This window comes from Euleptes europaea, chromosome 2 (assembly GCF_029931775.1).
Source record: "Euleptes europaea isolate rEulEur1 chromosome 2, rEulEur1.hap1, whole genome shotgun sequence".
Classification (NCBI taxonomy): domain Eukaryota; kingdom Metazoa; phylum Chordata; class Lepidosauria; order Squamata; family Sphaerodactylidae; genus Euleptes; species Euleptes europaea.
Genome location: NC_079313.1, coordinates 4,096,066 through 4,110,921, shown reverse-complemented (window position 1 = coordinate 4,110,921; position 14,856 = coordinate 4,096,066). Strand labels below are relative to the sequence as shown.

Here is a 14,856-nt window from a genome sequence, read left to right as displayed (position 1 = left end):
TTTGAAAGAGGGCGGGGCCCCCGCCTCCCGAGGGGCGGGGCCCCAAATCCCGAGCCCCGCCCTCCCGCCGATCCTTCACTGACTCACTCGGTAGCGGCTCGGGCCCTCGGCGAGGCTCCTCCGCGTCGGGGAAAGGGGGGAGGGAAAGGGGTCGGGGGTCGCGCGGCGCCGCCTTCACTCCCGCTCCATCTCCTTTTGCGGGAGGCCGAGAAGCTCCCAGCGACGGGGGAGGGGGGGAAGGGAAAACGCCGGCCTCCTTGAGCCTCCCAGCGCGACCTTTGCGCCGGAACCGGAAGCCCGGGCTACTTTTTCCTCTCCTCGCGCAAGGGAAAAGTGGGCGGGGCCTCGCTCTCTCACTCTCTCCCCTAGCGGGTCCGTTGTTCCTGTTCTCGCGAGAGGCGGGGCCGAGTTTCAGGGTGTGTTCGCGCGCGCGCTCCTCTGTCGCTCCAGAGCACGAAAACAGGGCGCGACCATTGATGAGCGCGGGGGGGGGGTTTCTATGACGGTTGGGTGGAACCACTCGCTGGATTGGAACGGGGGTGGTGGTCGGAGGACTAAAAAAGCGCCTGCAGGAAAAAGGGAGGGGAAGGCACAGAAAGGGGGGAGGGGAAGGCATAACCTTATGTAAAAAAATATTTTAAAAAGCACAAACATAAGATACAAACGTATTCATAAAATTATAAAATATAATTTATATAAATTATAAAATATGATAATTTTATGAATATATGGGTATAAATATATAAACACCAGCCTTCATAAAAAAATATCTCTCTATGAGTACCCATATCTAAAACTACATATGTAATAATGCATTTTAAATGTGTGAAAAAAATACAAGGAAAACACTCGGAAGAAACCATTGGCCAAGCGACGGGGAAGAACGCAGGGGAGGGGGAGGAGCGAAGGCGTTGCCGTGGGAACAGGGCGGGCGGGACCATTTGACAATCGAGGGGCCGCTGAGGAGGAACCACGCTTTGAAAGAGGGGGAGCGTTAACCTGAGGGGGGGAGGAAGGAGCCACTGAGTGGAAGAGGGGGGTGGAAACTGCCTTACATTGAAGGAAAGACAGAAGAGGCAAAGATGGAAACGGAACGCCCACTTTTATGACCATAGATTATCTCAGAGGCGACTTCATGTGGAGAAAGGAAGTTATCGGCTTCAAAAACATTGCTAAATTACCCCCTTCGTTGTCAAATAACCCCCCTGCTCTGATGGTGTAATGGTATTGTCCAAATTGCCATACCTTTTTTTTTATAGGAGATAGAAGAACAGCGAGTTTTGTCGCAGCGTTGGTGGTATAGTGGTTAGCATAGCTGCCTTCCAAGCAGTTGACCCGGGTTCGATTCCCGGCCAACGCAGAAAACTTTTACTCTTCTATTAAAATCACAGCCCTCTGCATAATCAAGTACAATTTGAAAAAAGAATGAAACACTTCCTCCCGTTTGCAAAAAGAGTTTATTTATTCACGCAGTCGGTTTTCCCCCTCCCAGAACTAATTTAAGGGAATTATTCTTTAACACATAGCAAACAACATGTTAATAAAACCTCGAAAATGGAGAGGAGGCGTATACGTTTTCCAGATATATAAATGCATAAAAAGAAAGTGTGCGTTGCGGGAGGGGGGAAGAGCAGAATTCAATTTAATGCATTGTATTCTTTATCTCAGCTACAAACTCATTTGCAAAAAAACAAGCAAACTTGCAACAACTTCAAAAGGTCGCTCTTTTAACTCATTACTAAATGAAGAGATGCATATACATGGCTAGGGAACTTTTAGCATATTTGCTTTCGAAAAAAAGAATTGTTTCCGCCCGGGATCGAACCGGGGACCTTTCGCGTGTGAGGCGAACGTGATAACCGCTACACTACGGAAACTTACGTCTCAAAGGTGTTTTCCTGCTGTTTCATATTGCCCATGAGCATGACTTTGTTATTAGTATTATACCTTCTTCCTTAAATTTTTGAAGGCCATTCTTGCCCACTTTCCGCCCCGCCCGGTCACTATGCAGTTTTTCATCTCCCTGCATCCTCATTTCAATCCCTTGGGCTCAATTCAACCACAATTAAAAAAAATGCAGTACTCTAGTAAATGAGAAAGTGCCCCTGGTCATGAGCAAAGTATTTTTCCCCCCACTGTTGCAAAGGACACCATCACCATCCGAACCTGGCAGTAGAGGTCAATGGGAGACAGGGGCAGGATCCTGGCATTTCCCCCACCCCCAACCCCAGTTAACATTTAATAATAAAAATTAAACTCACCTGGGTGAGTTTATGGCAGAGAGGAGACCTGGACCAGAGATTTCCAGCTCAGACTATTGGCTATTAGGCTCAAGCAAGTCAGACTGTAATCTCCTGGGGGCAGAGGCCTGCGTGTTTCAGTTCTTCCCCCTCTTTTTTTGCTGATGTTAGTTTGCAAAGCTCCCTATAGACCAGTGGTTCCCAACCTTTTTTTGACCAGGGACCACTAGGACTTTTTGGTTCGGTTCAGGGACCCCAAGGTTCAAAATAAAAATTCAGAGAATTTGAAAATAAACTTTAATCATGACTGTTAGTTAAACATTAAGCTTAGAATAATATTTGAATATATATATTTATAACAGAGAACTTTTAATTGAAAATATTAATTTATTATGGGTTTATAACTTTGTTTCGCGGATCTTAATTTAGTTCTCGCAGACCCCTGGGGGTCCACGGACCCCTGGTTGGGAACCAGTGCTATAGACTGTAATGAGTTCAGCAGGGGTTGGATCCTGCAGATTAGGGTTGCCAGCTCTGGGTTGGGAGATACCTGGAGGTTTGGGGCGGGGGTGGAGCCTAAGGAGGGTGGGGTTTGGGGAGGGGAGGGGCTTCAATGTCATAGGGCCCGCCCTCCAAAGCAGCCATTTTTCTCCAGGGGAACTGATCTCTGTCGCCTGGGGATCAGTTGTAATAGCAGGAGATCTCCAGCTAGTACCTGGAGGTTGGCAACCCTAGGTGCCGCACAGATCAATTTGTATTTCTGTTGTTAGCATAGATACACATGCGACTCTGCCACAGTACTTTCAGACGTTTGCAAAAATTAGAACATTAAAATTAGAAATTAGATGGACTGGATAAATAAAATGTTGGAACTAGCAGAAATGGCTAAACTTACGGCATTAGTAAATCAAAAGGAGAATAAAGAATTTGTGGGAGAATGGGAGGCATGGACAATATATTGTCAAAATGAATTTAAATTGGGAAGTATTGAAGGTTATGTTTTGTTCTAATTCAATTGATTAAGGTAGAAATACTATTGAGATTAATGATTTAGATTTTAAGAATTGCAACCTGATTTATATATATGAAGTATTGTATTGAATTAGAAATTAAATGCAAAGGTGACAATAAAGTTATCAAAAAGCTAGAGGAGGAGAGAGGGGAAGTCAACGTAAATATATGAATTAATTAGTTATATAGACTAGAGAAATATTGTTTATATCATATAATTATCTTAATGAATGGTGGAAACTACTGTAATATAAAAAACAATAAAAAAAAATGTAACCGAGACAAAACATTCTGTTCATAGGGATGCCAACCTCCAGGTGGGGGGGGAGGCGGAGATCTACTGGAATTACAGCTGATCTCCAGACTGAATACATTACTTATTTATTTAAAACATGTATTCTGCTTCTCCTGGTTTACTAAACTTCAGCTGATGAAGATTTTCGAAACGGGATTACATCTGGCTTCCTTACGGTTGCCAGCCTCCAGGTTCACTTATTGAACCTCCAGGTAGTAGCTGGAGATCTCCTGCTATTACCACTGATCCCCAGCCGATAGAGATCAGTTCACCTGGAGAAAATGGCCGCTTTGGCCATTGGACTCTATGGCATTGAAGCCCCTCCCCAAACCCCGCCCTTCTCAGGCTCCCCCCCAAAAAAAAACTCCCACCAGTGATGAAGAGGGACCTGCCAACCCTAGGCCAGGTCCCTCGCCTGGGTGAGTTTACCTGTACCTGTACCTACAACTGGAAATATTTTCTCTTGCTACTACAAACGCTGTTCACATTTTGGCTATTTACTATCTGGCTGCATTTGGCAATTCTTCTAGACATCTGTGTGTCACTTGCTCAGTCTTCGGCGTAGTAAATAATTGTCAATGTGGGTTTTTTTGGCACGGTGTATGGTGGTTTCGGTTTGCATTTCACACTGTGATCCCTCCTGGTTGTTCTTGTTTTCTATTGCTTTGCATCCAGCCAGGCACAACAGGTGAGCTCCAACTTGGAATATGCAACACCACCAGGGGTCAGCCGAAGAACGAACACGACCGGCAACCCTTCCTCACTGTGCAAAATGCTGGTTGAAGCTCTGAGCGCCAGATGAAGAAGGAAGAAGAAGAAAAGGAGTAGGAGTAGGAGTTGGGTTCTATATACTGACTTTCTCTACCACTTAAAGAAGAATCAAACCGGCTCACGATCACCTTCCCTTCCCCTCCCCACAACAGACACCCTGTGAGCTAGGTGGGGCTGAGAGAGCTGTGACTAGCCCAAGGTCATCCAGCTGCCTTCATGTGGAGGAGCGGGGAATCCAACCCGGTTCTCCAGATTAGAGTCCGCCGCTCATGTGAAGGGGTGGGAAATCAAACCCGGTTAACACATTAAACATTAAAACCAGGAATTCCAAGTATAAAATACACTGGAGACTACATAAAATCCTAAGAGGACACTACTACGTACATATATAATAAGGCAGGTCATCCCAACAATTTGCGCCTAATTTTGGACGCGGCAGCACAAAATTCAGCAGTGTCAACAGAAACCCTTGGATTTTCATCCGAGAGCAACTTCCTTGCCCTCTCCGACTCCGAATCGTCTGGGAGCCTGTTAGTCCAAGGCCGAATAAATTTGCCACGAATCTCTTTACAGTAAGGGCAGCGGATGAGAATACGCTCCACGGTTTCTACATCCCTTGAGGTTTTATTTCTAAAACAGAAGGCAAAACAATTCCTACAGAGTCGTTATTAGTATCTCTTGGTGTAAACTCTCTATATGCAAATATTCCGCACGCAGAGGCAAGAACAATAGTAGAAAATATTCTAGATCTAAGAATACTCAAAGAACCATCTACTGCATTTTTATTGAGTCCTTTTGATATTGCAGTTGAAAAAAATTACTGTAGATTCAAGAACAAATTATTTTTACGAACACAAGGTGTTAAATGCAGAAACCAATCCTAATTTGATTGCATTATATTTGACAAAGGTTTTATAGATGATTTTTAAAAATATTTTCAAATCCAGAGAGGATACCAAATTTCGTAAATTGGATGAATCAAATACATTATAAGCATTAAATTTTCTGTCCATGCAAATAAACATAAAATCCCATTTTTGGATGTTATGGTGTGTAAAGATGTTAAGAATCAGCTTTATGTTTCACTATATATTAAGCCCCCATATCTCCAGGAATTTCCCAACATGCAATTGGCAGCCCTATTTAATTGTTTCAGAGTAAGGCCGTTCCGCAAGTCCTATACAGTGTTGAGTTATGGGGCTGGAAAATCACCTGATCATGGGTTGCCAACCTCCAGGTGGTAACTGGAGTTCTCCTGGGATTATAGCTGACATCCAGGCGACAGAGATCAGTTCCCCTGGAGAAAATGGCTGCTTTGGAAGGTGGACTCTATGGCTTTATACCCCATGGAAGTCAGTCCCCTCCCTAAACCCCGCCCTCCCCAGGCTCCACCCCCAAAATCTCCAGGTATTTCCCAACCCAGAGCTGGCAAACCTACCTGATAATAATTTTGGAACCTATTCAAAATCTATTTTTAAAGAGAATTTTAGCTTTGCTTCGGTGTACTCTGGGTTTTTTAGTCCTGGCTGAACTCGGTTGACCGTCAATCAGAGCCTGTTTGCACGTTGCCCAGTTTCGATTCTGGGGAAAGCGCAGGAATTTCCATATCAGCCCACTTTTAAGTCAGATCCCGGCGCTGTTGCAGTCAGATGTCGTCTGCGTAGCTGGCTCTAATAATATCCTTCGTTGCTACTTCTTATTGGACGACCCCTGAGGTGTTCCTTTGGCTGGTCCAAATATACATGACTGGATCTCTAAGAACATAAGAAAAGCCCTGCTGGATCAGACCAAGGTCCATCAAGTCCAGCAGTCTGTTCACACAGTGGTCAACCAGGTACCTCCAGGAAGGCCACAAACAAGACGGCTGCAGCAGCATTGTCCTGCCTGTGTCCAACAGCCCCTAATATAATGGGCACGATCCTCTGATCCTGGAGAGAATAGGTGTGCATCATGACTAGTATCCATTTTGACTAGTAGCCATTGATAGCCCCTTCCTCGATAAGAACATAAGGAAAGCCCCAATATAACAGGCATGCTCCTCTGGTCCTGGACAAAATAGGGATGCATCATGACTAGTATCCATTTTTACTAGTAGCCATGAATAGCCCTCTCCTACATGAACATGCCATATTAGATAGACACATTTATGCTTGTTCCCGGGTTTCCCGCTGGTTCAAATTGTTTAAAAGGCATCACAGTAGAGTTTCCTATCTGTCCACCACAGAGTTGCCAGCTCTGGGTTGGGAAACACCTGGAGATTTTGGGGGCGGAGCCTGAAGAGGGCGGGGTTTGGAGAGGGGAGACTTCCATGCCATAGAGTCCAATGGCCAAGGCGGCCATTGTCTCCCGGTGAACTGATCTCTATCGGCTGGAAATCAGTTGTAATAGCAGGAGATCTCCAGCCACCACCTGGAGGCTGACAGCCCTAGTCCAACATTACTTTGCACCAACTCCGAATGGCCCTTAACATCTGTCCACTTTCAAACTATGCCTTCGGCTATTGAAGATGGATGTTACATTCAAGTCCTGACCGCGTCACACTTCTGTATCTTTGAGGCCTTGATTCAAGAAGACTTCCCACATAAACATTTTGTTCCCACGTTACATTTTGTTCTGCCCTCTTTGTGTGGAGCCTGGAAGCAAATTTCTCGCTGAGATTTTGAAGGGCTGGGATCTTTCCGCAGCGAAGGAGAAATTAATTTCTCTTCTCTCGGAAGGTTTGGGTTTGTCTCCTACGGAGTGGCACAGTTTGCTTTGGCGGCGAACAAAATACAGGCTAGAGCTGGACTGGAAGGCTGAACTATTTTATTGAGCGACGTACGTTTTGTTAAGGCTGTTTTTATGCCTTTTAAACCATGTTTTGATCGCCTGTTGACTCGTTTTACGTTTCTTTTCCGATGGTTTGATTGTCATGGCCTTGGCCTCGTACAATAAATGCTGCTTGACTTGATCAGGAGGGACGCAGAAGGGACATCTAAAATTGCAAGGACAAACAATTAATTGTTGTATGAAGATAACCTCTTCTAGTCCCCGTTGAGAATAAACCTGCTACCGAGACCCAACCTGCTTGTGAATCCCAAACTCTGCGTTTCTCACTGGTGTCTTCCTTTTAACATCTTCTGCCAAAATCCTTTTAACCTTTCAGTCTGGTATTGAATATCCAAGGTGGTTGAGATGCTTCCTCGTTCCAGACTCGCGAGCATTTCCATTTATTGATGTCTGATCTGCGTCTGTTTGTTCTCTCGCATGGAGGCTGATAGGGTTGCCAACCTCCAGGTACTATGTATGCAAAAGTGAAAACAGTATTTATAATATTACAATACACATACACAGTGACTACACATAGAGGATAATATTACAAAATTAGCAAAAATTGGCAAGGTCGAAATTTAAAGTCGCATATGAGTGTTTCAGAAAAAAGACAGTCTCCAATTATGATGAATTCAGACCAGCGAAGAGGAGTTGGCAATGAGAAGATCCTTTCGAGCACCAAAAGAGACTGTTCCTCAGTCCTTCAAAGACTTCTTCTATCTTGTCATATTAGGTATTCCCATATAGGGTAAAGACTCGGCCACACTCTGTATCTTACCCCGAGTGGGAAGCTATGTGTTTGTCTACCCTACGTGGGAGATTCAATGTATCCGACATTTTGAGTCTTTACCCTATATGGGAATACCTAGTATGACAAGATAGAAGAGGTCTTTGAAGGACTGAGGAAGAGTCTCTTTTGGAGTTCGAAACGATCGTCTCCTCGTTGCCAACTCCTCTTCGCTGGTCTGAATTCATCACAATTGGAGACTGACTTTTTTCAGAAACACTCATATGCGACTTTAAACTTCGACCTTGCCAATTTTTGCTAATTTTGTAATATAATCCTCTATGCGTAGTCACTGTGTATGTGTATTGTAATATTATAAATACTGTCGAAGGCTTTCACGGTCAGAGTTCATTGGTTCTTGTAGGTTATCCGGGCTGTGTAACCGTGGTCTTGGAATTTTCTTTCCTGACGTTTCGCCAGCAACTGTGGCAGGCATCTTCAGAGTAGTAACACTGAAGGACAGTGTCTCTCAGTGTCAAGGGTGTAGAAAGAGTAATATATAGTCAGAAAGGGGTTGGGTTTGAGCTGAGTATTGTCCTGCAAAAGTATTGTCCTGTAAGTATCAAGATAATGTGCTAATGAGGGTATGGTATGTTAATATGGAACCATTGTATCCTGAAGTGATCTGTTAATGTGTGTAATCCAAAACTAATCTGTATGGCTATTGTTGAATGTTGTCTTTGTCTGGAGGTGTTTCAGGGCAGGAAGCCAAGCCTTATTCATTCTTAAACTCTCCTCTTTTCTGTTAAAGTTGTGCTGATGTTTGTGAATTTCAATGGCTTCTCTGTGCAATCTGACAAAATAGTTGGTAGAATTGTCCAGTCTTTCAGTGTCTTGGAATAAGACCCTGTGTCCTGTTTGTGTCAGTCCATGTTCAGCCACTGCTGATTTCTCAGGTTGGCCAAGTCTGCAGTATCTTTCATGTTCTTTTATCCTTGTTTGTATGCTGCGTTTTGTGGTCCCGATGTAAACTTCTCCACAGCTGCAAGGTATACGATATACTCCTGCAGAGGTGAGGGGGTCTCTTTTGTCTTTTGCTGATCGTAGCATTTGTTGTATTTTCTTGGTGGGTTTAAACACTGTTTGTAGGTTATGTTTTTTCAAAAGTTTCTCCATCCTATCAGTGACTCCTTTAATAAATGGCAAGAATACCTTTCCTATGGGAGACTGTTTTTCTTGAGTTTTCTGATTTTTGTTTGGTTCAATGGCCCTTCTGATTTCATTCTTGGAGTAGCCGTTTGCTAGCAGTGCGTGATTTAGATGGTTAGTTTCTTCCTTGAGAAACTGTGGTTCACAGATCCGTCTTGCACGGTCCATTAATGTTTTGATTATTCCTCTTTTCTGTCGGGGGTGGTGGTTGGAGTTTTTGTGTAAGTAGCGATCTGTGTGAGTTGGTTTCCGGTAGACCTTGTGACCTAACTGAAGGTTTGATTTACGGATGACAAGGGTATCAAGAAATGGGAGTTTACCCTCAATTTCCTTTTCCATGGTAAACTGAATGTTTGGATGGATATTATTAAGATGGTTTAGAAAGTCCATTAATTTTTCTTCACCATGGCTCCAAATGGTAAATGTATCATCTACGAACCTGAACCAGACTGTAGGTTTGTAAGGTGCTGATTCTAATGCTGTCTTTTCAAAATATTCCATGTAAAAGTTTGCTATTACTGGACTGAGTGGACTTCCCATAGCTACTCCATCAATCTGTTCATAAAATTCTTGATCCCATAGGAAATAACTTGTTGTCAAACAATGGTGAAATAAGGCTGTTATATCTTCTGGAAAAATCTGGTTAATCAATGAGATTGTGTCTTTAACTGGAACCTTGGTAAAGAGGGATACAACATCAAAACTGATTAATATATCCTTTGGATTGAGTCTTAACGGACTGATTTTGTTGATGAAGTGAGTTGAATCTTTGATGTAAGAAGTGGTTTTTCCAATGTGGTCCTGTAGGAGGGTGGTCAAATATTTAGCTAATTCATATGTTGGGGAACCAATGGCACTCACGATGGGTCGGAGTGGAACGGAATCCTTATGAATTTTAGGTAGTCCATATAATCGTGGTGGTTGTGCTTCAGTCTTGCATAGTTTTCTGTGTGTGTCGGGATGAAGAGTGGAATTCTTGATCAGAATGCTAGTTTTCCTGGTAATTTTGCAAGTTGGATCTCGTTTTAGTTTTTTGTATGTGGCAGGGTCCAGAAGTTCCTCAATCTTCTTTTTGTATTCTTCTGTTTTCATGATCACTGTGGCATTGCCTTTGTCAGCTGGTAGAATAATGATTTCTGGATCTGCATTGAGGGTCTTGATGGCGTTTCTCTCCTTGCGTGTTATATTGCTAGTAGGGGGCTTTGCTTTTCGTAGAATTCTTGCTGTCTCTCCTCTTATTTCCTCAGCATCTTCTTCAGGTAGATTACGAATGGCAGATTCTACATTTGCAATGATGTCTTCCACTGGAATTTGGGTGGGAGTGACTGCAAAGTTTCCTCCCTTAGCTAAGATGGAAGTTTCTTCAGGTGAGAGTTGTCGGTCTGTCAGATTGAAGATAATCCGTTTGTTGTCAAGTTTTGGACTGTTCTGTCTTCTTTCCTGTAATTTGTTAAACTTTTGCTTCTGTCTGGAAGTATGGCTGGTTAACCCCTGTTCCATTTTTCTGTAGGTGAGATTATCAATCTTGTCCCAATCATGGCTTCTCATTTTGTGGCTAGTATTGATATGTAAGGAAAACAACTCCTTGTCTGTGGCAGCAAGTTCTCTGCGGGTAGTGTGAATTCTCTCTCGTAAGAGAGCCCGTTCTAGATGGTCATAAATGCGGTTAGCTCGTGAAGTTTTAAAGATTCTTTTACTTGTGAGAAAAGATGGAATGGTTCCAGTGTCTCTGCATCGTAGTAGAAAAGTTAAAGAACAAAGTAGATGTGCTTTCTTGTTCCGAAGTGTTTCCAATCTCCGGGTCTGTTGAAATATTTCCTCCCCGTAGAGGCGTTCAAAATATTGTCGAAGGCTTTCACGGTCAGAGTTCATTGGTTCTTGTAGGTTATCCGGGCTGTGTAACCGTGGTCTTGGAATTTTCTTTCCTGACGTTTCGCCAGCAACTGTGGCAGGCATCTTCAGAGTAGTAACACTGAAGGACAGTGTCTCTCAGTGTCAAGGGTGTAGAAAGAGTAATATATAGTCAGAAAGGGGTTGGGTTTGAGCTGAGTATTGTCCTGCAAAAGTATTGTCCTGTAAGTATCAAGATAATGTGCTAATGAGGGTATGGTATGTTAATATGGAACCATTGTATCCTGAAGTGATCTGTTAATGTGTGTAATCCAAAACTAATCTGTATGGCTATTGTTGAATGTTGTCTTTGTCTGGAGGTGTTTCAGGGCAGGAAGCCAAGCCTTATTCATTCTTAAACTCTCCTCTTTTCTGTTAAAGTTGTGCTGATGTTTGTGAATTTCAATGGCTTCTCTGTGCAATCTGACAAAATAGTTGGTAGAATTGTCCAGTCTTTCAGTGTCTTGGAATAAGACCCTGTGTCCTGTTTGTGTCAGTCCATGTTCAGCCACTGCTGATTTCTCAGGTTGGCCAAGTCTGCAGTATCTTTCATGTTCTTTTATCCTTGTTTGTATGCTGCGTTTTGTGGTCCCGATGTAAACTTCTCCACAGCTGCAAGGTATACGATATACTCCTGCAGAGGTGAGGGGGTCTCTTTTGTCTTTTGCTGATCGTAGCATTTGTTGTATTTTCTTGGTGGGTTTAAACACTGTTTGTAGGTTATGTTTTTTCAAAAGTTTCTCCATCCTATCAGTGACTCCTTTAATAAATGGCAAGAATACCTTTCCTATGGGAGACTGTTTTTCTTGAGTTTTCTGATTTTTGTTTGGTTCAATGGCCCTTCTGATTTCATTCTTGGAGTAGCCGTTTGCTAGCAGTGCGTGATTTAGATGGTTAGTTTCTTCCTTGAGAAACTGTGGTTCACAGATCCGTCTTGCACGGTCCATTAATGTTTTGATTATTCCTCTTTTCTGTCGGGGGTGGTGGTTGGAGTTTTTGTGTAAGTAGCGATCTGTGTGAGTTGGTTTCCGGTAGACCTTGTGACCTAACTGAAGGTTTGATTTACGGATGACAAGGGTATCAAGAAATGGGAGTTTACCCTCAATTTCCTTTTCCATGGTAAACTGAATGTTTGGATGGATATTATTAAGATGGTTTAGAAAGTCCATTAATTTTTCTTCACCATGGCTCCAAATGGTAAATGTATCATCTACGAACCTGAACCAGACTGTAGGTTTGTAAGGTGCTGATTCTAATGCTGTCTTTTCAAAATATTCCATGTAAAAGTTTGCTATTACTGGACTGAGTGGACTTCCCATAGCTACTCCATCAATCTGTTCATAAAATTCTTGATCCCATAGGAAATAACTTGTTGTCAAACAATGGTGAAATAAGGCTGTTATATCTTCTGGAAAAATCTGGTTAATCAATGAGATTGTGTCTTTAACTGGAACCTTGGTAAAGAGGGATACAACATCAAAACTGATTAATATATCCTTTGGATTGAGTCTTAACGGACTGATTTTGTTGATGAAGTGAGTTGAATCTTTGATGTAAGAAGTGGTTTTTCCAATGTGGTCCTGTAGGAGGGTGGTCAAATATTTAGCTAATTCATATGTTGGGGAACCAATGGCACTCACGATGGGTCGGAGTGGAACGGAATCCTTATGAATTTTAGGTAGTCCATATAATCGTGGTGGTTGTGCTTCAGTCTTGCATAGTTTTCTGTGTGTGTCGGGATGAAGAGTGGAATTCTTGATCAGAATGCTAGTTTTCCTGGTAATTTTGCAAGTTGGATCTCGTTTTAGTTTTTTGTATGTGGCAGGGTCCAGAAGTTCCTCAATCTTCTTTTTGTATTCTTCTGTTTTCATGATCACTGTGGCATTGCCTTTGTCAGCTGGTAGAATAATGATTTCTGGATCTGCATTGAGGGTCTTGATGGCGTTTCTCTCCTTGCGTGTTATATTGCTAGTAGGGGGCTTTGCTTTTCGTAGAATTCTTGCTGTCTCTCCTCTTATTTCCTCAGCATCTTCTTCAGGTAGATTACGAATGGCAGATTCTACATTTGCAATGATGTCTTCCACTGGAATTTGGGTGGGAGTGACTGCAAAGTTTCCTCCCTTAGCTAAGATGGAAGTTTCTTCAGGTGAGAGTTGTCGGTCTGTCAGATTGAAGATAATCCGTTTGTTGTCAAGTTTTGGACTGTTCTGTCTTCTTTCCTGTAATTTGTTAAACTTTTGCTTCTGTCTGGAAGTATGGCTGGTTAACCCCTGTTCCATTTTTCTGTAGGTGAGATTATCAATCTTGTCCCAATCATGGCTTCTCATTTTGTGGCTAGTATTGATATGTAAGGAAAACAACTCCTTGTCTGTGGCAGCAAGTTCTCTGCGGGTAGTGTGAATTCTCTCTCGTAAGAGAGCCCGTTCTAGATGGTCATAAATGCGGTTAGCTCGTGAAGTTTTAAAGATTCTTTTACTTGTGAGAAAAGATGGAATGGTTCCAGTGTCTCTGCATCGTAGTAGAAAAGTTAAAGAACAAAGTAGATGTGCTTTCTTGTTCCGAAGTGTTTCCAATCTCCGGGTCTGTTGAAATATTTCCTCCCCGTAGAGGCGTTCAAAATATTGTCGAAGGCTTTCACGGTCAGAGTTCATTGGTTCTTGTAGGTTATCCGGGCTGTGTAACCGTGGTCTTGGAATTTTCTTTCCTGACGTTTCGCCAGCAACTGTGGCAGGCATCTTCAGAGTAGTAACACTGAAGGACAGTGTCTCTCAGTGTCAAGGGTGTAGAAAGAGTAATATATAGTCAGAAAGGGGTTGGGTTTGAGCTGAGTATTGTCCTGCAAAAGTATTGTCCTGTAAGTATCAAGATAATGTGCTAATGAGGGTATGGTATGTTAATATGGAACCATTGTATCCTGAAGTGATCTGTTAATGTGTGTAATCCAAAACTAATCTGTATGGCTATTGTTGAATGTTGTCTTTGTCTGGAGGTGTTTCAGGGCAGGAAGCCAAGCCTTATTCATTCTTAAACTCTCCTCTTTTCTGTTAAAGTTGTGCTGATGTTTGTGAATTTCAATGGCTTCTCTGTGCAATCTGACAAAATAGTTGGTAGAATTGTCCAGTCTTTCAGTGTCTTGGAATAAGACCCTGTGTCCTGTTTGTGTCAGTCCATGTTCAGCCACTGCTGATTTCTCAGGTTGGCCAAGTCTGCAGTATCTTTCATGTTCTTTTATCCTTGTTTGTATGCTGCGTTTTGTGGTCCCGATGTAAACTTCTCCACAGCTGCAAGGTATACGATATACTCCTGCAGAGGTGAGGGGGTCTCTTTTGTCTTTTGCTGATCGTAGCATTTGTTGTATTTTCTTGGTGGGTTTAAACACTGTTTGTAGGTTATGTTTTTTCAAAAGTTTCTCCATCCTATCAGTGACTCCTTTAATAAATGGCAAGAATACCTTTCCTATGGGAGACTGTTTTTCTTGAGTTTTCTGATTTTTGTTTGGTTCAATGGCCCTTCTGATTTCATTCTTGGAGTAGCCGTTTGCTAGCAGTGCGTGATTTAGATGGTTAGTTTCTTCCTTGAGAAACTGTGGTTCACAGATCCGTCTTGCACGGTCCATTAATGTTTTGATTATTCCTCTTTTCTGTCGGGGGTGGTGGTTGGAGTTTTTGTGTAAGTAGCGATCTGTGTGAGTTGGTTTCCGGTAGACCTTGTGACCTAACTGAAGGTTTGATTTACGGATGACAAGGGTATCAAGAAATGGGAGTTTACCCTCAATTTCCTTTTCCATGGTAAACTGAATGTTTGGATGGATATTATTAAGATGGTTTAGAAAGTCCATTAATTTTTCTTCACCATGGCTCCAAATGGTAAATGTATCATCTACGAACCTGAACCAGACTGTA

At 42.6% G+C, this 14,856-nt stretch overlaps 2 non-coding genes across 2 annotated transcripts; one reads left to right on the top strand and one right to left on the bottom strand.

Moving 5' to 3' along the window:
- Positions 1-1,288: 1,288 nt before the first annotated feature.
- Positions 1,289-1,360, top strand: TRNAG-UCC (transfer RNA glycine (anticodon UCC)). The gene has a single exon. It is a non-coding gene; the product is annotated as a tRNA-Gly (tRNA).
- A 444-nt stretch (positions 1,361-1,804) lies between these two features.
- On the bottom strand, positions 1,805-1,877 carry TRNAV-CAC (transfer RNA valine (anticodon CAC)). The gene has a single exon. It is a non-coding gene; the product is annotated as a tRNA-Val (tRNA).
- Between the last annotated feature and the right edge of the window lie 12,979 nt (positions 1,878-14,856).